General features: G+C 36.3%; 1 non-coding gene across 1 annotated transcript; it reads right to left on the reverse strand.

Moving 5' to 3' along the window:
- Nucleotides 1-18459: 18459 nt before the first annotated feature.
- Nucleotides 18460-18566, reverse strand: LOC145080814 (small nucleolar RNA R71). The gene has a single exon (XR_013695397.1). It is a non-coding gene; the product is annotated as a small nucleolar RNA R71 (small nucleolar RNA).
- Between the last annotated feature and the right edge of the window lie 499 nt (nt 18567-19065).

The following is a 19065-nucleotide window of genomic DNA, read 5'->3' on the forward strand; positions in this document are numbered from 1 at the left end:
ATACATTACACTACTATGAGAACATATACATTACATTACTATGAGAACATATACAACTATACCAGGAGAAGAACATATACAATTATACTAGAGGAAGAACATATACAACTATACTAGAAGAAGAACATATACAACTATACTAGAGGAAGAACATATACAACTATACTAGAGAGAGAACATATACAACGATACTAGAACAAGTAACAATACATTACATATACATAAATACGTTGACAAAATTATGATCCACTGTATCAGAGCATGCCTTAAATGTCATGGCCCGAGTTGTAGCCAGAGTCTCTTGGAAGGAGAGCGTGAGTTTGCGTATAGATCTATACTGGATTGACTATCCTATACCTTGCTGCTAGCTACAGCCGGACCTACAGGTCTGCGGGTGCCAAACCTCATACCTTATTACGACCTACATTTGTCGTTGTTACCTAGTCGATAGTATGGTACAATTAATCACATGATACCTTAATATAAATCCGGTTTAAGGTAGTTAGTACAGCAGTAGTTCCTATAATACAACACTACAGTACTACAATAATTTACCCTTTATATACATTTAGTGATCATTTCACTTAAACATTAATGTACAAACTATATTTTATTAATGATAGTTACACCTGGGAAAATTACACGTTTTTATGATAAACGAACATACAAAACAGTTACGCCTTGGTAGAAGGCTACTTTTAATAAGAAAATATAGGTTTTTCTGAGAGATTCAGACTATTACAAACACTTACAAACATTCACATACTTTTATTACCAATGTTTACAAACTCATGTTTAAAACCACGTTCAAACGTTTTCATACAAACACCGACACTAAATTACATATGAACTCACCAGCTTAATGCTGATAAACCCTTTCAAAATAACTTGTATTCTCAGGTCGACAGTAAACAGGTACCGAGGCCAGCTTTTGAGAAAATGGAGCGCATCGAAGACTCATCATATTATTTTGATTTACGTTTTGGTGTCTATAACTGTTCAGAACACTTGTATTAAAATTATATATTTAATGCAATGGATGATGTTGTATGCTTATTTACTGTTACACTATGTTGTGATACTTTACATGATGTCCTCCACCCCAGAATGTTTCCGCCGTTCTTGGTTTTGGGGTGTGACAGATTTGTCACACCCCAAGACCAAGAACGGCGGAAACGTTCTGGGGTTTTGGGGTGTGACTTTATACCAATGAATCATTAACGCATTAGTGATAGTTATATTGGGTATACATGATCATATAACTTTAATGTGAATTACATGGCTTGCATGTATTTGCTGGGGTCGCGTTTGGTTAACTCCATCTCTTTACATTGAGAGCGTTTAGTAAGGGATTCTAGCTTTCACATTATGACTGTAATAAAACAAATATATTTTAGGTTAATAGTGCATCCGCATGTCATTATAAACGACATATGTGTACTTACTTCTCCCATTACTTTCATAAAGTGTCGGTACCACTTGAAAGTTGATCTATTTTCTAGTCATGATAGTTATAAACCAGGGAGAATATACTTTATATTTGACAAAGGAACAGTCGGGTTTAACTCAGATCAGTAGATGCCTTGGTAGAAGGGTACAATTAAAGGTTAGGATCATAGTGCTAGCTTTATGATTCCTTAATGTATACACTATAGAATACATATATGCCAATAGATTCCGACAGCTAATAGGATGTTCGCCTTCGCTTCATTTCCTGTTCTCGTTTGATTGTGGTCTTGAACCGAGTTCCGCCAATCTATTATCTACCTGAATATATATATAGATTTATACTTAGTATATATTAAGTCATCATAAGGGTTCCAAGTATGGATCAGGTTATAGGACACAGAGTCGAAGCAGAATTTTCTAGTACAAAACTTACTTATCAAAGTCAGTATTTTTGATAAAAAAAACTAGAGATTTCCCAGAAAAGGGCTTAATCCATTTTATTAAGGCAGTACATTTTTAGAGACTTTAAGTGAGTTAACTCTATAATACCTTAGTTTATACACCATGTTTATATATAGAACTAATATCCGATAGATAGTTAAATGTGTGTTTTCCCCAGACGTCCTGTTCCCGTTGGATGTGGGCTTAGGGAGATTCCCCCAATTAACTATTTACCCGGTATCAGATTATATATAGCAGTATAAACAAAGCTATTATAAAAGTAATCACCGTAGTCAATATTTTACTATAAGAAATATAGGTTTTCTTAAAAGAACTCTCCATTAGATATAAAGGAACCATTACAAATAACTCCATGAGTAACAAGTGAATATACCAAGGTTATATATGACAATGATCTAACAACCAATGGAATGTGTGCTATCCGCCTTACTTGCTGTTCCCCGTTGGGTTGTGAGTTTAGGGCAGATGCACACAATCGATTTTTTATTTACTCCAAGTATATATAACTTGTACCTACTTAGTACGCATAGAAAGGCTTGTAGTGTCATTTTACTTAACTTTCATTCAAGTAGGAAATATAGGATTTTCTAGAGGTACAGGCGATCATTTCAAAACAGAACTTACAGCTTACATCACTTGTGCTTATACATTTTTCAACCACATTTTTACAGCTTACTCACATCACTAAAATCTTATGAACTCACCAACTTCATTGCTGATCAATTCTTTCAAATAACTTGTATCCTCAAGAGACTATTAAACAGGTGCTCATGCTGGGGATTCAGAAGATGGAACATTATAGCTTCAAGTCTTGTTTTGTTATTTGTTTATGACTTCTATGTTTTGTGAACACATACATTGTAAACACTTTCTTTCTAAATGAAATGGTTGTTCATTACTTTCTTACCATATACATATCTCGTGATACTTGACATGACGTCCTCCACCCCCGAACGTTTCCGCCGTTCCGGTTTTGGGTTGTGATAAGTTGGTATCAGAGCATTGTTTATAGTGAACTAAGTATATCAACCGATAAAATATATATGTCTATAAATACAATGGGGCTTAATTGCTCTGGATAATGATATATTTTAGAATATAACTTCATGTTATAAAAATATACCTACTTGCTCATACATGTATATAATAGAACTAGGGTCACAAGGAGAACAGAACTAAATGTATTTAAAGGTTGGGCACTGTCGTCAACCTGAACAGTTATGTAATCATAGCTAGGATCAATATAGCCTGATCAACTATATTCATTCGAGATGTGACCAACATGTGTTTAGGAATGATGTGGTGTTGCAACAGGGTTAAAACTTACCAGAACACCAGTCAAGAGAACGCGAGAACAAGTACAGTTAGAGTTAGAGTACTATGGGAGTATTCTATGATACGATAACGCGATAACGAGTTTAGAACATAACAAGTACATTACGTTAGGATACTATAGGAGTATTTTAGTCTAGATACATAACTTATATGATAACTTAAAAGACCCTTGCGGATAGGCCTATAATCTTACAGGGTATATTCATAAAGTTTTATATATAATCAAGATCTTATAGACATAGAATCTGTGACTGACGCTTCACTATCCATTCCTTTTAAGGAAGTAGTGTTGAGGTGGGATCAATTGTTCGAAGGTATATTTGATCTTCAATTATATACAATACAGACTGGTGTACCTTGTACAATTATAGTAGGATTCTTTAAGGATCACCCCATAAAGTTACCTTAAAGTTCATAGGTTCTTTAGTAACTTTCATTTTCGCATGACAAGCCCAGATAAACGTAACCACTTCCTCAAGTAGACAACAGAAGAGTTCAGGAGGAACAAGGACAAATTCAAGGGAAGATCAGTCGAAGTATCCAAACCGTCTTACGCGTCACAATAATAAAAATTAACTAGGCTAAATTATCGAGCGAGTGGAAACACTGCTCACATTACACGTGTTAGAATTATTTTCTTACATGCAACTCGTAACAGTTATTGAAGAAACAAATATTCATTCGAGGATAGTTATTTCAAATTCGTAGAGTTTATTTGGTATAGACTCATGTATGAATTGTTTCTAGAACCCTGTGTAATTCAGGACCCGATACATCCAGAATTAGGATAAACTTGTCTTTTCAGCTTTCGGCTTGTGTCCGTTGCTATATATTTATTACGTCTCATATTTGTTTTCTTTTAGCAAAGATTCCTCCTCGCAGATCACCCAGACACGCTACTCCGATAACTCAAATACCTTCTCTGCAAATCGATGCAGCAACTCTTAATGCTGCAGTGGCTGCAGCTGTGGCAATAGCCATGACCCAATATCACCCCACCAGTACAGGTGGAGGAGAAGCGCCTACTGATTCTACTCAAGGTGAGGTCCCTGTGCTCCATGGAGAGTTCTCCTACAAGGACTTCACCATGTGCCAGCCATTGTCCTTTAATGGGACTGAAGGAGTCATTGCTCTCATGCAATGGTTCGAGAAAACCGAGTCGGTTTTCGAAATCTGTTTATACCCAGAAGGAAGAAAAGTGAAGTTTGCTGCCTGTACCTTCTCTGGCAAGGCCCTAACATGGTGGAATAGCCATGTTCAGTCACTGACCCTATCAGTGGAAAACTCAATATGTTGGGAAAACCTAAAAGAGTTAATGCGGGAAGAATAGTGCGCGTTAGGCGAGATTCAAAAACTGGAACAAGAGCTGTGGGATCTCATAATGGTCGGCTCAGACATAGTGACCTACACTGACCGGTTCAGCGAACTACTAGCTCCATGCCCCGAGATGATTACCTCGGAGAGCAAGAAGATAGAAAGATACATTTGGGGTCTGACTGCTCCGACCCATGGAACTGTGCTGTCTTCTAGCCCAGCCACGTTCGCTAGTGCTAAACGCTTGGCTCAGCGACTCATCGATCATGGAGTTCGCCACAGCGTAAAAGTCCCTATTCCCGAGTCATCAAGGGAAGAGGATTATAATCAAGAGTCGGAGAACAAGAGAAAGAAGAAGCGAACAACACAAGACATCCCGCAAGAGCAACGAGCGAGTACCATGTACGCCGTAACGACGCCAACTGCTTTAGCACCTGCCAGTCGATATGCTGGAAACCTTCCGAAGTGTGGAAAGTGCAACTTTCACGACACCGGAGTATGCCGGGAAATGCAGTGTCTGAACTGCCATAGAAAGGGACACACAGTCCGTTTCTGCAGGGCACCGGCTCAACCGATCTCCCAAGTCCTCGGAACTGAAGAAAACCAAGCCTGCTATGGCTATGGTGAGACCGGAACCGTCAGAGGGACTACCCGATAATAAGGAACTCAGGAGCGGATGGACGCATTCTGATGATCACCGTAGGAGAATCTACCCCGGAGTCGTCGTCGAGTAGTGGTACATTTTCAAAATAGTATTTACTTTTAAAATTAATTTATATTCATATAAGATTAAAACTCGGGGATGACACTTAAAAGTAACTATAACAACTCACATGAAATAGGTCGTAATATTCAAGAGAACTAAAGGATCCCTTAGAGAAGTTGTTATGGCTCACCGTATACCTTAGGGTTGTGCGCAACAAAGATGTTGCAGACTTAGAGTGAGTGACTCCGCTTAGGTCCCCTATCCTTAATTGGTTGAGGATTTGAGGCGGAGATACTCAGTTGACTGCCTGGCTCATCTTAAAAATTCACAGCTGGTGTATGACGGGTGATGGTAGTGGTACCACAGGGGATTTTGGTATAAATGTATCCCTTTAGTTAATAAAGAACTTTTGTTCGTATGTATGCGCACATAGTGGTACTATACGTAGAAGTGTTAACTTCACATAGAAAACAGGAAACACGAGAATAGTTACAAGGTGTATATTTTTGAACATATTAGGAGTACAATACCAAGCATACCAGGGATACATCGTCGTTTATCAGACGTTTCTTTCATTTGACCAAAACTTTGTTCGGTATAGAGTCTGTTGTTTTCTTTCGTCATGAGTTGGCATGGTCCTCACCATACTACGTTCATATGTTTCTATCGCCTCGAGCGGCAAGTTCTCGAAACTTTATCATTCGTATCGAAAGTCCGACCTGAATCAAAAATTTTATCTTTTGCATTCTGAACCCCGAAGTACTCGTGCGAAGAGTACTTTGTCCTCCAAAGCTTATCGTCAGACATTCACATACCGTCACGACATACCACTCGTCCAGCAGACCAAGTTCTAGAACAGAGGCTAAGGATGAATACAACCCGCCTATTATTATTTAGTGTATACACGAGGGTCGTATATGAGTATGATTACGCATATCTAGTATTTGTGTTTACGCCCTATCTCCTGTTCTCCATTGAGTTATGGACCCGGGGCAGAGTTGCACATCTGAAAATCCTACTAATTCTAAATATATACGACTTGTATACACGAAGTAATGATAGATGTACTAAGTATGAATCCTATCAAAAACACCAGGGCAAAGTTGCCAGGTCTACTAGTGAGTGTTCTGCAAAGCAGAAGAGCTCAACCCCAGTAGTAACATTAGGAGAGATAATTTCGGGACGAAATTCATTCTAACGGGGGGATGATGTGATAACCCAAAAGTTTCCATTCTGTAAAACCATCCACTTCAATTGAAGTCAAATCTATATCTGCTAACTTTCAAACTTTTGGGATAAGTTTTAGTATTTTAAGGGTAGTGCTCTAGAGGATATCAGGAGAGAGGATACACTAGGGTTTAGTACATATCAATAAGTGTCCAAAACTTCAAGAGTTTGGAATACTACAGTCCAAAAATGGTATTCGGACCAAAAACCCTCAAGGCTATATAAGGAAAACTTAGCCATTTTGGATTTATTTGTTACATTTCCAACTAAAGAAAAGTCGATTTTCTCTCTCAAGGATTTTCACCCGATCACCCCCAACACTATGTACTTCAACCTAGAGTGTATTTAAGTGTGTTATATGCTATAATAACATGAAAATCAAGCCGAAATACCAAGTAAATGGTGTTCACGGCCCAAGATCTTCTTGGACTGTGAACACTTATTTTGAGGGCCAAAGTGTGCCCAATGTCCCTCCAAGTCATGGAATAGAACCTAGAGACTACCATGACTTGTTTATACCTCAAAGTCATTAAGAAACAAAGGCTAGAAGTGAGTTCACGGCCAAGGAAGTTCTTGGGCAGTGAACTCCATTTTTGGGTGCCAAAATGCCATAAATGCCTTCCTAAAGCCAAGAGACTAGCATAGCACTTTACCTTGATGTGTGTAGGACCCAAAAAAATCAAAATATAAACACCCATAGGTGTTTATGGCTGCAAACACATGACCAAATAGTCCATGGGCCGTAAACTCAAGTTAAGGGTGTTTTGATGCCACAAACACTTCCTAAGGCTTAGGCTTGAATTTAGGATGCTTCCTTATGACCTTTAGGACCCTCATAAACATAAATGGCCAAGAGTTTACGGTAGTAAACTCATTAGGGCCGTGAACTCCTCAAAAACTCCAAAGAAGGTGGTCTTTCTCATCCTAGGTTAGAGTTAATTTTCCTAAATCATTCCCTAACCTTCAAACTTGCATTCACACATGAGTAGCCATGAATTTACGGCCGTAAACTCCCTTGCGCCATGAAATAATGGTGGTAAACTCATGTGAGTGCCTTTATACCTTCCTATGTTGAATCACATGTGATTCCAACACTTGGTCAAGGTGTTTCCTAGTCCATGAAGGTGTTTCCTTTCATATAGTTGTTGTAAACACTATATTCATGTCAATATGTGTCCTTATATGTCATTTAGGACTTATTGTGTCTCGGGACTTCATTCGTGGAACTTCTCATCATTACACGCATACCCGTTTGAATCACCCACATCAGGTGAGTTCATACCCTATAATGAATCTTTTAACTATTTTAACTGTTTTAAGAGGGGGGGGGGGGAATACAGGTTGAACATAATGTTAATTCTGTAAATTTTTATTGTTAAACATCTTTCAAAATGTTACTTATGTTAATTAGAAGTTGTTAACACATTTCAATAACTCATTTAAAGTTATGTTACTTGATAGTTACACAAAACTCCATTTGTAGATTAAAAGCATAACTTAGTATAGAGATGAGTCATTTCACTAACAGTCCAAGTAGATAATTAGTAAACTATTATAGGTATAATTTAGGAGAATGCTATTCATTACTTCTAGTACAACGAAGCACACAAAGAATCAATATAAGAATAGAACAAACAGTGAAGATAATAAAACAATACCAGAACAGAACATAACAAACAAGTTAAGTTGCTATATCATGATAACACACAGATAGGATCTAATTATACCAATGAATCATTAACGCATTAGTGATAGTTATATTGGGTATACATAATCATATAACTTTAATGTGAATTACACGACTTGCATGGATTTGTTGGGGTCGCGTTTGGTTCCCTCAATCTCTTTACATTGAGAGCATTTAGTAAGGGATTCTAGCTTTCACATTATGACCGTAATAAAACAAATGTGTTTTTAGGTTAATAGTACATCTGCATGTCATTATAAACGACATCTGTGTACTTACTTCTCCCGTTACTTTCATAAACTGTCGGTACCACTTGAAAGTTGATCTATTTTCTAGTCAAGATAGTTTTAAACCAGGGAGAATATACTTTACATTTGACGAAGGAACAGTCGGGTATAACTCAGATCAGTAGATGCCTTGGTAGAAGGGTACGATTAAAGGTTAGGATCATAGTGCTAGCTTTATAATTCCGTAATGTATACAGTACAGAATACATATATGCCAATAGATTCCGACAGCTAATAGGATGTGTGCCTTCACTTCATTTCCTCTTCTCGTTTGATTGTGGTCTTGAACCGAGTTCCCCCAATCTATTATCTATCCGAATATATATATATATATATATATACATATATATATATATATATATATATATATATATATATTTATACTTAATATATATTAAGTCATCATAAGGGTACCAAGTATGGATCAGGTTATAGGACACAAAGTCGAAGCACATTTTTTCTAGTACAAAACATACTTATCAAAGTCAGTATTTTTGATAGACAGAACTAGGGATTTCCCAGAAAAGGGCTTAATCCATTTTATTAAGCCAGTACAGTTTTAGAGACTTTAAGTGAGTTAAATCTATAATACCTTAGTTTATACAGCATGTTTATATATACAACTAATATCCGATAGATAGTTAATTGTGTGTTTTCCCCTGACGTCTTGTTCCCATTGGATGTGGGCTTAGGGCAAATTCCCCCAATTAACTATATACCCGGTATCAGATTATATATAGCAGTATAAATAAAGCTATTATAAAAGTAATCACCATAGTCAATATTTTACTATAAGAAATATAGGTTTTCTTAAAAGAACTCTCCATTAGATATAAAGGAACCATTACAAATAACTCCATGAGTAACAAGTGAATACACCAAGGTTATATATGACAACGATCTAACAACCAATGGAATGTGTGTTATCCGCCTTACTTGCTGTTCCCCGTTGGATTGTGAGTTTAGGGCAGATGCGCACAGTCGATTGTTTATTTACTCCAAGTATATATAACTTGTACCCAATTAGTACACATAGAAAGGCTTGTAGTGTCATTTTACTTAACTTTCATTCAAGTAGGAAATATAATATTTTCTAGAGGAACAGGCAATCATTTCAAAACAGAACTTACAGCTTAAATCACTTGTGCTTATACATTTTCAACCACATTTTTACAGCTTACTCACATCACTAAAATCTTATGAACTCACCAGCTTAATTGTTGATCAACTCTTTCAAATAACTTGTATCCTCATGAGACTATTAGACAGGTGCTCGTGCTGGGGATTCAGAAGATGGAACATTACAGCTTCATGTCTTGTTCTGTTATTTGTTTATGACTTCTATGTTTTGTGAACACATACATTGTAAACACTTTCTTTCTAAATGAAATGGTTGTTCATTACTTGCTTACCATATACATATCTCGTGATACTTGACATGACGTCCTCCACCCCCGAACGTTTCCGTCGTTCCGGTTTTGGGGTGGGATAGTATTGTTCAATGTATGTTATATAACTGTGATACGAAAAATGACGTTACACTACCCGGTGTTTCCGCCGACGTCCGGGGTGTGACACGTAAGAATTCTGTCTTATATTTATGCCAAGAAAAAGTTAATTTTACCCATATAGCTCGTTTCAAATTTTGTTTCCATTAATTTTCGGAATTCAATAGTTAAGTTGGGATTAGTTGATCAGAAAATAATGTCATTAACACAAATTTGAACTATCATTAAATGGTTTCCATCCTTCTTTCTAAAGAAAGTAGGATTAACAGAAACTTGTTTGAATTTAGATTGCTTAAGAAAACGAGTTAGAGTTTCATACCATGCCCTCGGAGCTTGTTTAATACAATACACTACTTTATCTAGAATATAACAGTGATTCAACAAAAATTGTTCGCAAAACCTAGAGGTTGTTCGACATAAAATGTTTCTTCAAGTTCGCTGTTTAGAAATGCAAACTTCACATCTATTTGATATACTTCAAAGTTTTTATGAGCAGCATATGGGAGAAATATATGAACTGATTCAAGTCTAGCCACAGCTGCGAACGTTTCTTCATAATTGATTCCTTCTACTTGACAATAACCTTTAACGACTAATCATGCCTTATTGCGAATGACATTTCCTTCTTTATCCATCTTATTTCATAACACCCATTTCATACCAACCACATATGCATCTGCTGGAGTAGGAACTAATCTCCACACTTTGTTTCAATCCAATTCATTTAATTCTTCTTTCATTGCTTGAACCCAATCTGCATGATCAAGAGCAATTTTAACATTTTTAGGTTCAATTTTTTAAATAAAATAATTAAACATGCAAAATTTCAAATTCGAAAATAATGTAGTTTGCTTTGGTTTTTGTTGAGTACGTGTAAGAACTCCTAAAGAAGAATCTCCGATCACGTCAGGCGGTGGATGATATGTGGTCGATTTTTTCATTGGTGGAAAGTTATGATGATAGGCTCGACCAGTTTCAACAAAAATTTCTTCAAATTCCGAATGTGCGTCTGATACATTATTTTCATTATTCTCCCACATGGAAATTTGCATGTGACCCAACATTTGGAATTGAATTCTCACCCTGGAGTGGAACGTTGGTATTGAATTTTGGAGTGGAACTCTCCCCTCGATCGAAACATCATTGGTTTCTGGTTGAGTTGAGATTTCAGCATCATTCGAAATAGGTTGCTCGTTCGGAGTCTCAATTTCTTCAATAGCTTCATCGACAATCTTTATTAATTCATCCTCTTGATTATTCTTGCCTTTTGATTATGGGGAAATTTTCTTTTCAGGTTCATCAAACAAATTTGCAAAATCCACATATAAACTCATAAGAGGAATTGTCTTAGAATTGATTGATGGAAAAATTTCCTCATATTGACAATATTCTTTTTGATATTTCTTCATGTAATTATCATCAAACATAACATAGTGTCTTTCTTCAATTTTCTTTGATCTTTTGTGTCGAACATGATAAGCCTTGGAAGTTAACGAATACCCCATAAAATTTGTTCCGATTTTCTTTGGAATTGAATAAAAAGCACTTGGATCCACATACATGAAAGAATTTGACATTAGATTTTCGATTGTTCAGAATTTCATATGAAGTAATCAGAAATTGTTTATTAATGTAGGAGCTAGCAGTTCTGAGTGAAACACGCAGTGGCAATAACATCAACCCCGAAATATAAATGAAGATTCGCAAATGAAAGTTTTGTCCTTGCAGCTTCATAGAGAGAACAATTTCGTCTTTCAACTACATCATTCTACTGTGGAGTGTAAGGCAAAGAGAATTTAAGAGAAATTCCTTTATTTGTCATGAATTCTTCAAATGCATGATTTTTGAATTCTGAACCATTATCACTACGAATTTTCTGAACTGGCGTTCGCAATTGTAGCTCAACTTGTTTGATGAAATCAATGAGCTTCTGAGTGGCATTGAATTTATGTCTAAGAAAGAATACCCAAGTAAATCTAGAAAAATCATTAACAATAACCAAAATATATTTGTTACCACCAATACTTTCGATGGCTAAAGGACCACAGATATCAATATGCAATAATTCCAGTGGGTCAATGATTCAGTGAATATATTCTTTGAATTTTGGAGCCATTCTTTTTTAAAACTCTTTTTCTTTGTTTTTCAACTTTTCTTTGTATTCTTTAAGAGTAAATTTTGGTTCCAAAACAACTTTATTTTCAACCTTATATTTTTTTTAGCAATCAATTTTGAAAACTGTGAATTTGGTAAATAACTTGATTTTGGTTTCAGAATTCGAGATGAATCAGCATTTTGATTAAAAGATCTTGATGAATTGACAGAACTTTTATTCGAATTCCTTCCAACTTTCTTCCAAAATTGCTTTTCTAATCAAATTCATTTTATATCTTGCATTCATTTGTCTTTTCTTTTCAACTAATTCCTCAGCGGATTTATGAATGTTGGCTTTCGGTTTTTCCTTTCTAATAGGTGTCTCATTCTTTTATGATGAAGCTTCACTTGAAACATCTTTTGTACCACTCGGTTCGGCCTTATCCTAACAAAAGTCTACATGATTCAATAATTCTGAAATATATTTTCCTTTTGATTTCCATGAGGTCATTTCTGATAGACCTTTTGTTTCATCAGCATTGTCGATTGGCTTTGACCAAAAAAATTCATTACACCCTTTTGCATTATCATCAGCAACCATGGAAGTTAATTCATAAGTGTCATTTTTGTTTAGTCATTTCTTTACAAAAACTTGATTTGGAATTGTTTGAACTTATGGATAAATTGTAGCTTCTTCTTTCAAAACTTTTGAACCTTTTTTTTCAAGAATTTGAACAAATTCGATTGCGTTTTCAACTATTAAATTTTTCTTTGGTTCATCAGAATTTTGCACAAAAGCAGAGCAATCAATTTCGTCCTCTCTAGATATTTCATTCATTTCACTTTCATCAGATTCAGAAATTTTCTCGTTATCAAGAGTATTATCCGAATTCAATTTCTTGCATAATAAGTCATATTTCTACATATCACTTAATTTGATTTCTTGTTTATCTTTTTTAGTTAAAATATCTTTGAACATGTTTTTATGTTCTTTGGACAAAATATATTCTTCAATTTTCTCAAGTCCAACTCTAAAAGAATCAGAAACATCATCTGAAGAAAAAATTGATTCACATTTATAGCATTCAACATCAATTTTATCGTCTTTCAATTCAAGAAAATGCAAAATCATTTTATGCAAACCTTTACCTATTTCACAATCCAAATGAAGCTCAGTAAAATAAAAAATACAGACGTTTAGCAATCGAATAAAAAATATTTCGCTGTTTCAAAAGTGTTCTACTATCTCTTTCCCGGAAAATAATATCATATCTTGATCTATTAAGCGCAACATCCAAGGCTTTTATTCTTATTCTTCTTACTTCATTCTTAAATGTTACATTGTTAAGTTTATCATTCAGATTAGAATTACTGATACGAGTCCTTTTCAAGTTATCACTAAAATCAGAAATTGTATAACACAAATCTTCCAATTCAGAATCCTAACGTGATGTAGCGATATTAAGAGATTTAAGAACAGAGTGTACCTTGTCGACAACCTTCTCACATTCGTTCACCTGCCCCTTGATTGTCTTCATAGCAAAGTGGCTATCTTAAGGTTTTCCACCGTCAGTTGCATATCCTTTCAGTTCCAAACTGCCACTCTGAACCATCAAACACTTGCATGCATAACCTTACTTCTTGGAATGCACCACAAAACTCCCACCATGAGTAGGTTTCCCTACTTCATCATCCTCTGATTCTTTGGACCACACTTTGAATCGAACATCATCACTTTCCTCTTGTACCATCAACACATGTTTCATATTTGATGCACTTTTCTTTTAGAGTTCGTCTATTTTCTGATTGTAGTAGGCCTCGTCTTTATCCTCTTCCTTCTTCTCATTCTTCTTTCATAGCATGCATTCCTTTGCGAAGTGATTCTTTCCATGACAGTAGTTACAGTCAAATCTAGAATCACCTAGCAACTTCTTCTCTTTCTTCTCTTCATCCTTCTGAGAATTCTTGTAACTCTCCTCTCTTGGCTTTTCGTAACTGGAATTGCCCTACTTGTACTTGTTTTTGAATCGAGAGAAATTATTCTTAAAGAACTTCTTTGGGTTAGTCACATCAACGCTTTATCTTCTTTTAAGACTTCATCATCCAAAATGTCAGATTCATAATCATCAACAACTGACTTCTTGCCTTTAGCTACCAATGCCAAAGATCCAACACTAGAGAGAAGCTTCGCTTTCTTAGTAAATTCATCTTCATGAGACTTTAGAATACCCACGAGTTTTGCCAATGAATAGATTTTGAATTGTTCATGTGCCTTAACTGTCAAAAATATGGACTTCCATTCGGATCTGAGACCATTCATGAAAGTTACCTTTTGTTCAATGACTTTTCGCTCAAGATTTTATTTAAGCATTCTGTTGAACAAGTGATTAAAGCGATTGACTGTCTTTTCTAAATTCTCATTTGTTTTCTACACAAAAGATCCAAATTCTGAAAAAAGTGTCATCTGCAAAGAAAGTTCCAACTCGGCATCACCAGAATATAATTCCTTCAGTCTGGCCCAGATTCCATTTGCAGTATTGCATAAATTGAGAAGACGGAATGTGTTAGAAGGAGGAGAAAACCGAATGATTCTTATTGTATTTATATTACACATCTGCTTATCCTTCTCATCCTATGGAATGTTAGTATGTTCAAGAATGAGTGAATTATAGTTATCTTGAGTTTTGATTCCTTTCTTAGAACCCGAATGTGTGTACGTTTCACTTGTGATTGCATGCTGTATGCTGGAACTATGTTATTCGAGTCCAAGCACGTAATTTTCAAAGTGAAGAGCCCACACCTCATAATCTTCTGGAAAAAGAATAGGAATCCTTATTGTTAATCCAATGTTGTTCAAGAGATTGAATGAGAGATATAGTGAGGATCATCGTTAGGCAAATTAACGAGAATTCAATGAAAAAAAATATACAATCAGATGCGTAAACTTCAATCGAGTTCAAGGGAAAACGAGAGATCTAGATATGATATCTACAATCGATTGAAATGATTGACATAACAAGAACAGATTAGAGAAAATTTTAAAACCCTAATGGAAAACCCTTAACTCGACAGAATAATAGCGAGTTGATTACACTATCTCCTAGTTTGATACCAATTGTAAGAAACAATAAAAGATCGATAGATTATGTATTTATGATATAAACCAATAACTAGAAATGATACTGGGGAGCGCCCTAGTACGTTAGGCGTACATCTATGTACACTGGCTGTACTTTCTAAATGAGGAAACTCTAATTTTTAGGATTTCGTTGGTATTAAAGCATCCTCATAGCCTCATTTCCTTTCACCTTATTAGCCTCCACCCTCTCATTCATGTTTGAAGCACTAGTTAGCCTTGAGAAGCCATTTCTAGCCTAAAAGTGTGTATTTGTGTGCTTAGAAGAAGAAGGAAGGAAGCCAAGCTCATCTTTGGAGAGTGAAGAACTATGGATCTGGGATTTACTCTTCATTTGCCACACTTCAAAGATATAATGCTTGCAACTTGATCTTTCAATCATCTAGATCTAAAAATGGATGTTTTAGTTATACTTTTTGGTCCCAAATGTCTTATCTTGACCATGGCATGTTCTAGGCGATTTAAGTTGTCCTTTCAGACCCTAGGAGGGGTCCTAAGTCATAAAAATGAAGTCCTAATGATTAGTTTTGTTCCATGCATCTTGTAAAAGGTCATAATGGATTAAGACCTTATGTTAAGCACTTAATCGGCATGTAAAGTCATAAATTTGGAAACCTTATGACTCTAGAGTGTATTTTAGCCTTTGATCTGAAATATGGGCGTAAGTACCTAAGCCGTTAAGCACTTATTGAGTTTTGAATGTTGCGAGAGTATGCCCCGCATACTCGGAGTATGTGATATGGGCATATTTAGTTATAAAATTCATGCATTATCTTAATACTTTATGTTGTTTTTGTCTCATTTAATGAAAAAAAGGTGCTTAATTAGCTTAAATATTTCATTTTCAGTAACAAAGACATGCTCGGATGGAAAAGGAAGTGGAACTAGCGATTGGAAGCTTGGATCTTGGATTTTGAAGAAAGAAGGATGTTGTTGGACAGCTTGACCCCTCGTCAGTGTTTTGGCCATATCTCATGAACTGTAACTCCGATTGACGAGATTCAAAATGTTCTGAAAAGTAGACACAATTTTGGACGACTTTCGTGTTTCGAGAAAATGTTGATTCCAAACGTACTCGGCAAGTAGGCCATCAACTCGCCAAGTTGGTCAGAAATTTCGCGATTCTGGACGCGCTGACTTGCCGTACACGGGTTTTAAGTGATGGACTCGCCGAGTAGGTCACTGGACTCGCCGAGTAGCCTCTGTTTTGTGAAAATCTATATAAAGGGACTTTCAGATCGATACCCTAGCATATAGAGAAACCCTTGGAGGCCAATTGTCGACTAAAAGTGCTGTTGGAGCGTGGGAAGCAAGGGAATCAACCCTACATTCAATTTTAAGGAGAATCAAGTCAAAATCAAGTTTACTCTTACCTAATCTCTTGTTTGAACTATATTTTTACCAATTGATTTCGTTTTTGAGCTTGTTTCTGCTGTAATCATGAGCTAAAACTCATAACTTCTGTTTAGGTAGATGAATTTGTGAACATGGATTGGTTATTTGATTAGGATTAATTGTAATTGGTGATTATGTTTTATTAAGCTTGTTAAAGAACCATATGTGTTAACAATAACTATCCTTCTGTTAATAAATCAGTAATTAAGTTGCATGAACATCTCTTAGTTGCTAATTTCATATGATTTACGTGACCACATAGTTGTATGTCTAGGAATAACGAATGTGAAACTAGAATTAACTTGAGGATAGGTAAGTTAATGTGTGAGCTTGTGTGATACACCATCAACAAGAGGTTAATTGAATCACCAATTTGATTAGCTAATTACAAGTCTTTCTAAACCCGAATCAACAAACTAGGAAATTCATTAATTTAGACAACTGGCCATTGCTTGAATTAATATGTTTTCTAAGGATTAGCTATAGCGAATGTGAATCTAATCACTTTAGTCGGTAACCAATGAAGAATTAATCCGATATATTTACCATAAAATCATCCATGGGAACAAATGATTCGAACCTAAACAGAAGGCCTTTTTAATCATTGAATTTAGTTGATCTTTGTTTTCTTAGCTATTAGTTGCTTAGTTTGCGTGTTAGTAAAGTATTTAAGTTTCTAGTCTTGCAAAACTAGAGAAAACCCATTTTCTATTACTTGTTTTATTTAGACAATATTAGCATTTATTTTAAATGTTTACCATTCCCTGTGTTCGATACCCTACTTACCTGAACTAAACTGCTAATCGATAGGTACACTGCCTTTTGTGTGTTCTTCTTTATGTTTAAGTTAGTAGGATTAAAACTAGTTCATTTCACACACATCAAGTTTTTGGCGCCGTTGCCGGGGAACGGTTCTAAAATTAGTATTAAATTCTAGTTTAATCGATCCTTTGTGTGGGATTTATCTTACACAAAGTTATTTACAAAGTAATTCAGTAAGTAGAATTAGTTTATAAAAAATTCGTTTTTTTTAGAATAACTAGAAATTTTCTGTTTTTGCCTTGAACTCGCCGAGTGCACTCGTGCCGACTCGGCAAGTACATCGCTGTTTCAGTCTTTATTTTTATTTCGTTTTTGTTCTTTTTACGCCTTCTGTTTCTTTTGTTTTGTTTGTTTACAGTTGTTTCATGACCCGAGGATCTGATACACCTCTTGTCCCTCCTTTGGAAGACCCGGAATCCGCACTAAGAAAAAGCAAAGGAAAAGCCGTTGGAGAAACCACATCTTCAAAGAACTCACCACTCAAAAACTTGAAATCCGTTTTCAGCAAGATGAAGAGCAGCAAATCAGGAGCATCCAGTGCCTCGTTGACAGTTGAAGAACCAAATCAAGAAGATGTCGAGTACGAGACCGAGGAAGAAGAAGAGCATACTTACGAGCACGAAACCGACTCCGAAGAAGAGTTAGCTATCACAATGGCTAACATTGATGAAGTCCCCATGGGGGAATGGAAGAAAAGGATGCGTGATGACACCGGCCCGGGGCTTGTGCAACCCGCAATTCCCGCGACCGCTACTTTCGAACTAAAAGGCCATATTCTCGCCCAACTCAAGGAGATTCCTTTTTACGGGAAGGATCACGAAGACGCTTACAAGCACTTGGACGAAGTGAATGATGTGGCCGATTACTTCAACGTCCCGAATGTTCCACGCGAGACCCAGCTTCTTCGCATGCTTTCTCTCACATTTAAAGGAGCTGCAAAAGATTGGTTAAAGTCACTTCCTCCCGGATCGGTCACCACATGGGCCAAGATGAAAGAAGAGTTCATAGACCATTTCTGCCCGCCCTCCAAGATAGCCAAGCTAAGGAAAGCCATTGCCAACTTCGAGCAACAACCCGGAGAATCCCTTTATGAAGCTTGGGAAAGATACAAGAGCCTACTTAGAAATTGCCCACACCATGACCTTAATAGCCAACAAGAGGTCTCCATCTTTTATGATGGAGTCAATGTCACCACAAGGCAATTGCTCGATTCTCAAGGCCCGCTCACAAAGAAGGCGCCCCCGTTAATTAAAGAATTAATTGAAGAATTCTCTAAGCACTCTAGAGAATACCATAATCCGAGAAACGAAGTAAGTCGTGGGGTAGTGAACGCGGAAAATGATAGCATGGCGGCGGTGATAGCTAAGCTTGATAGTCTAGATCGAAGAATGACAAAAATGGATCAAGCAATCCATGCTATTAGGGTAGGATGCGAAAATTGTAGAGGGCCCCATCTCACAAAGGATTGTGATTTGGATGATAATGGAAATAAGAAAGTTCAAGTCTTTTATTCAAGTGGTGATCGATATGATGAAAATTGGCGGAAACCTAAGAAGGAATGGATACCATACGAAGAGTATAAGAAGGCAAAGGAGGAGAAATACAAGTAGAAGGAGAGGGGACTATACCAAAAGGAAGAACCG

Source organism: Lactuca serriola, chromosome 1 (assembly GCF_051521515.1).
Source record: "Lactuca serriola cultivar US96UC23 chromosome 1, Lser_US96UC23_V15, whole genome shotgun sequence".
Classification (NCBI taxonomy): Eukaryota; Viridiplantae; Streptophyta; class Magnoliopsida; order Asterales; family Asteraceae; genus Lactuca; species Lactuca serriola.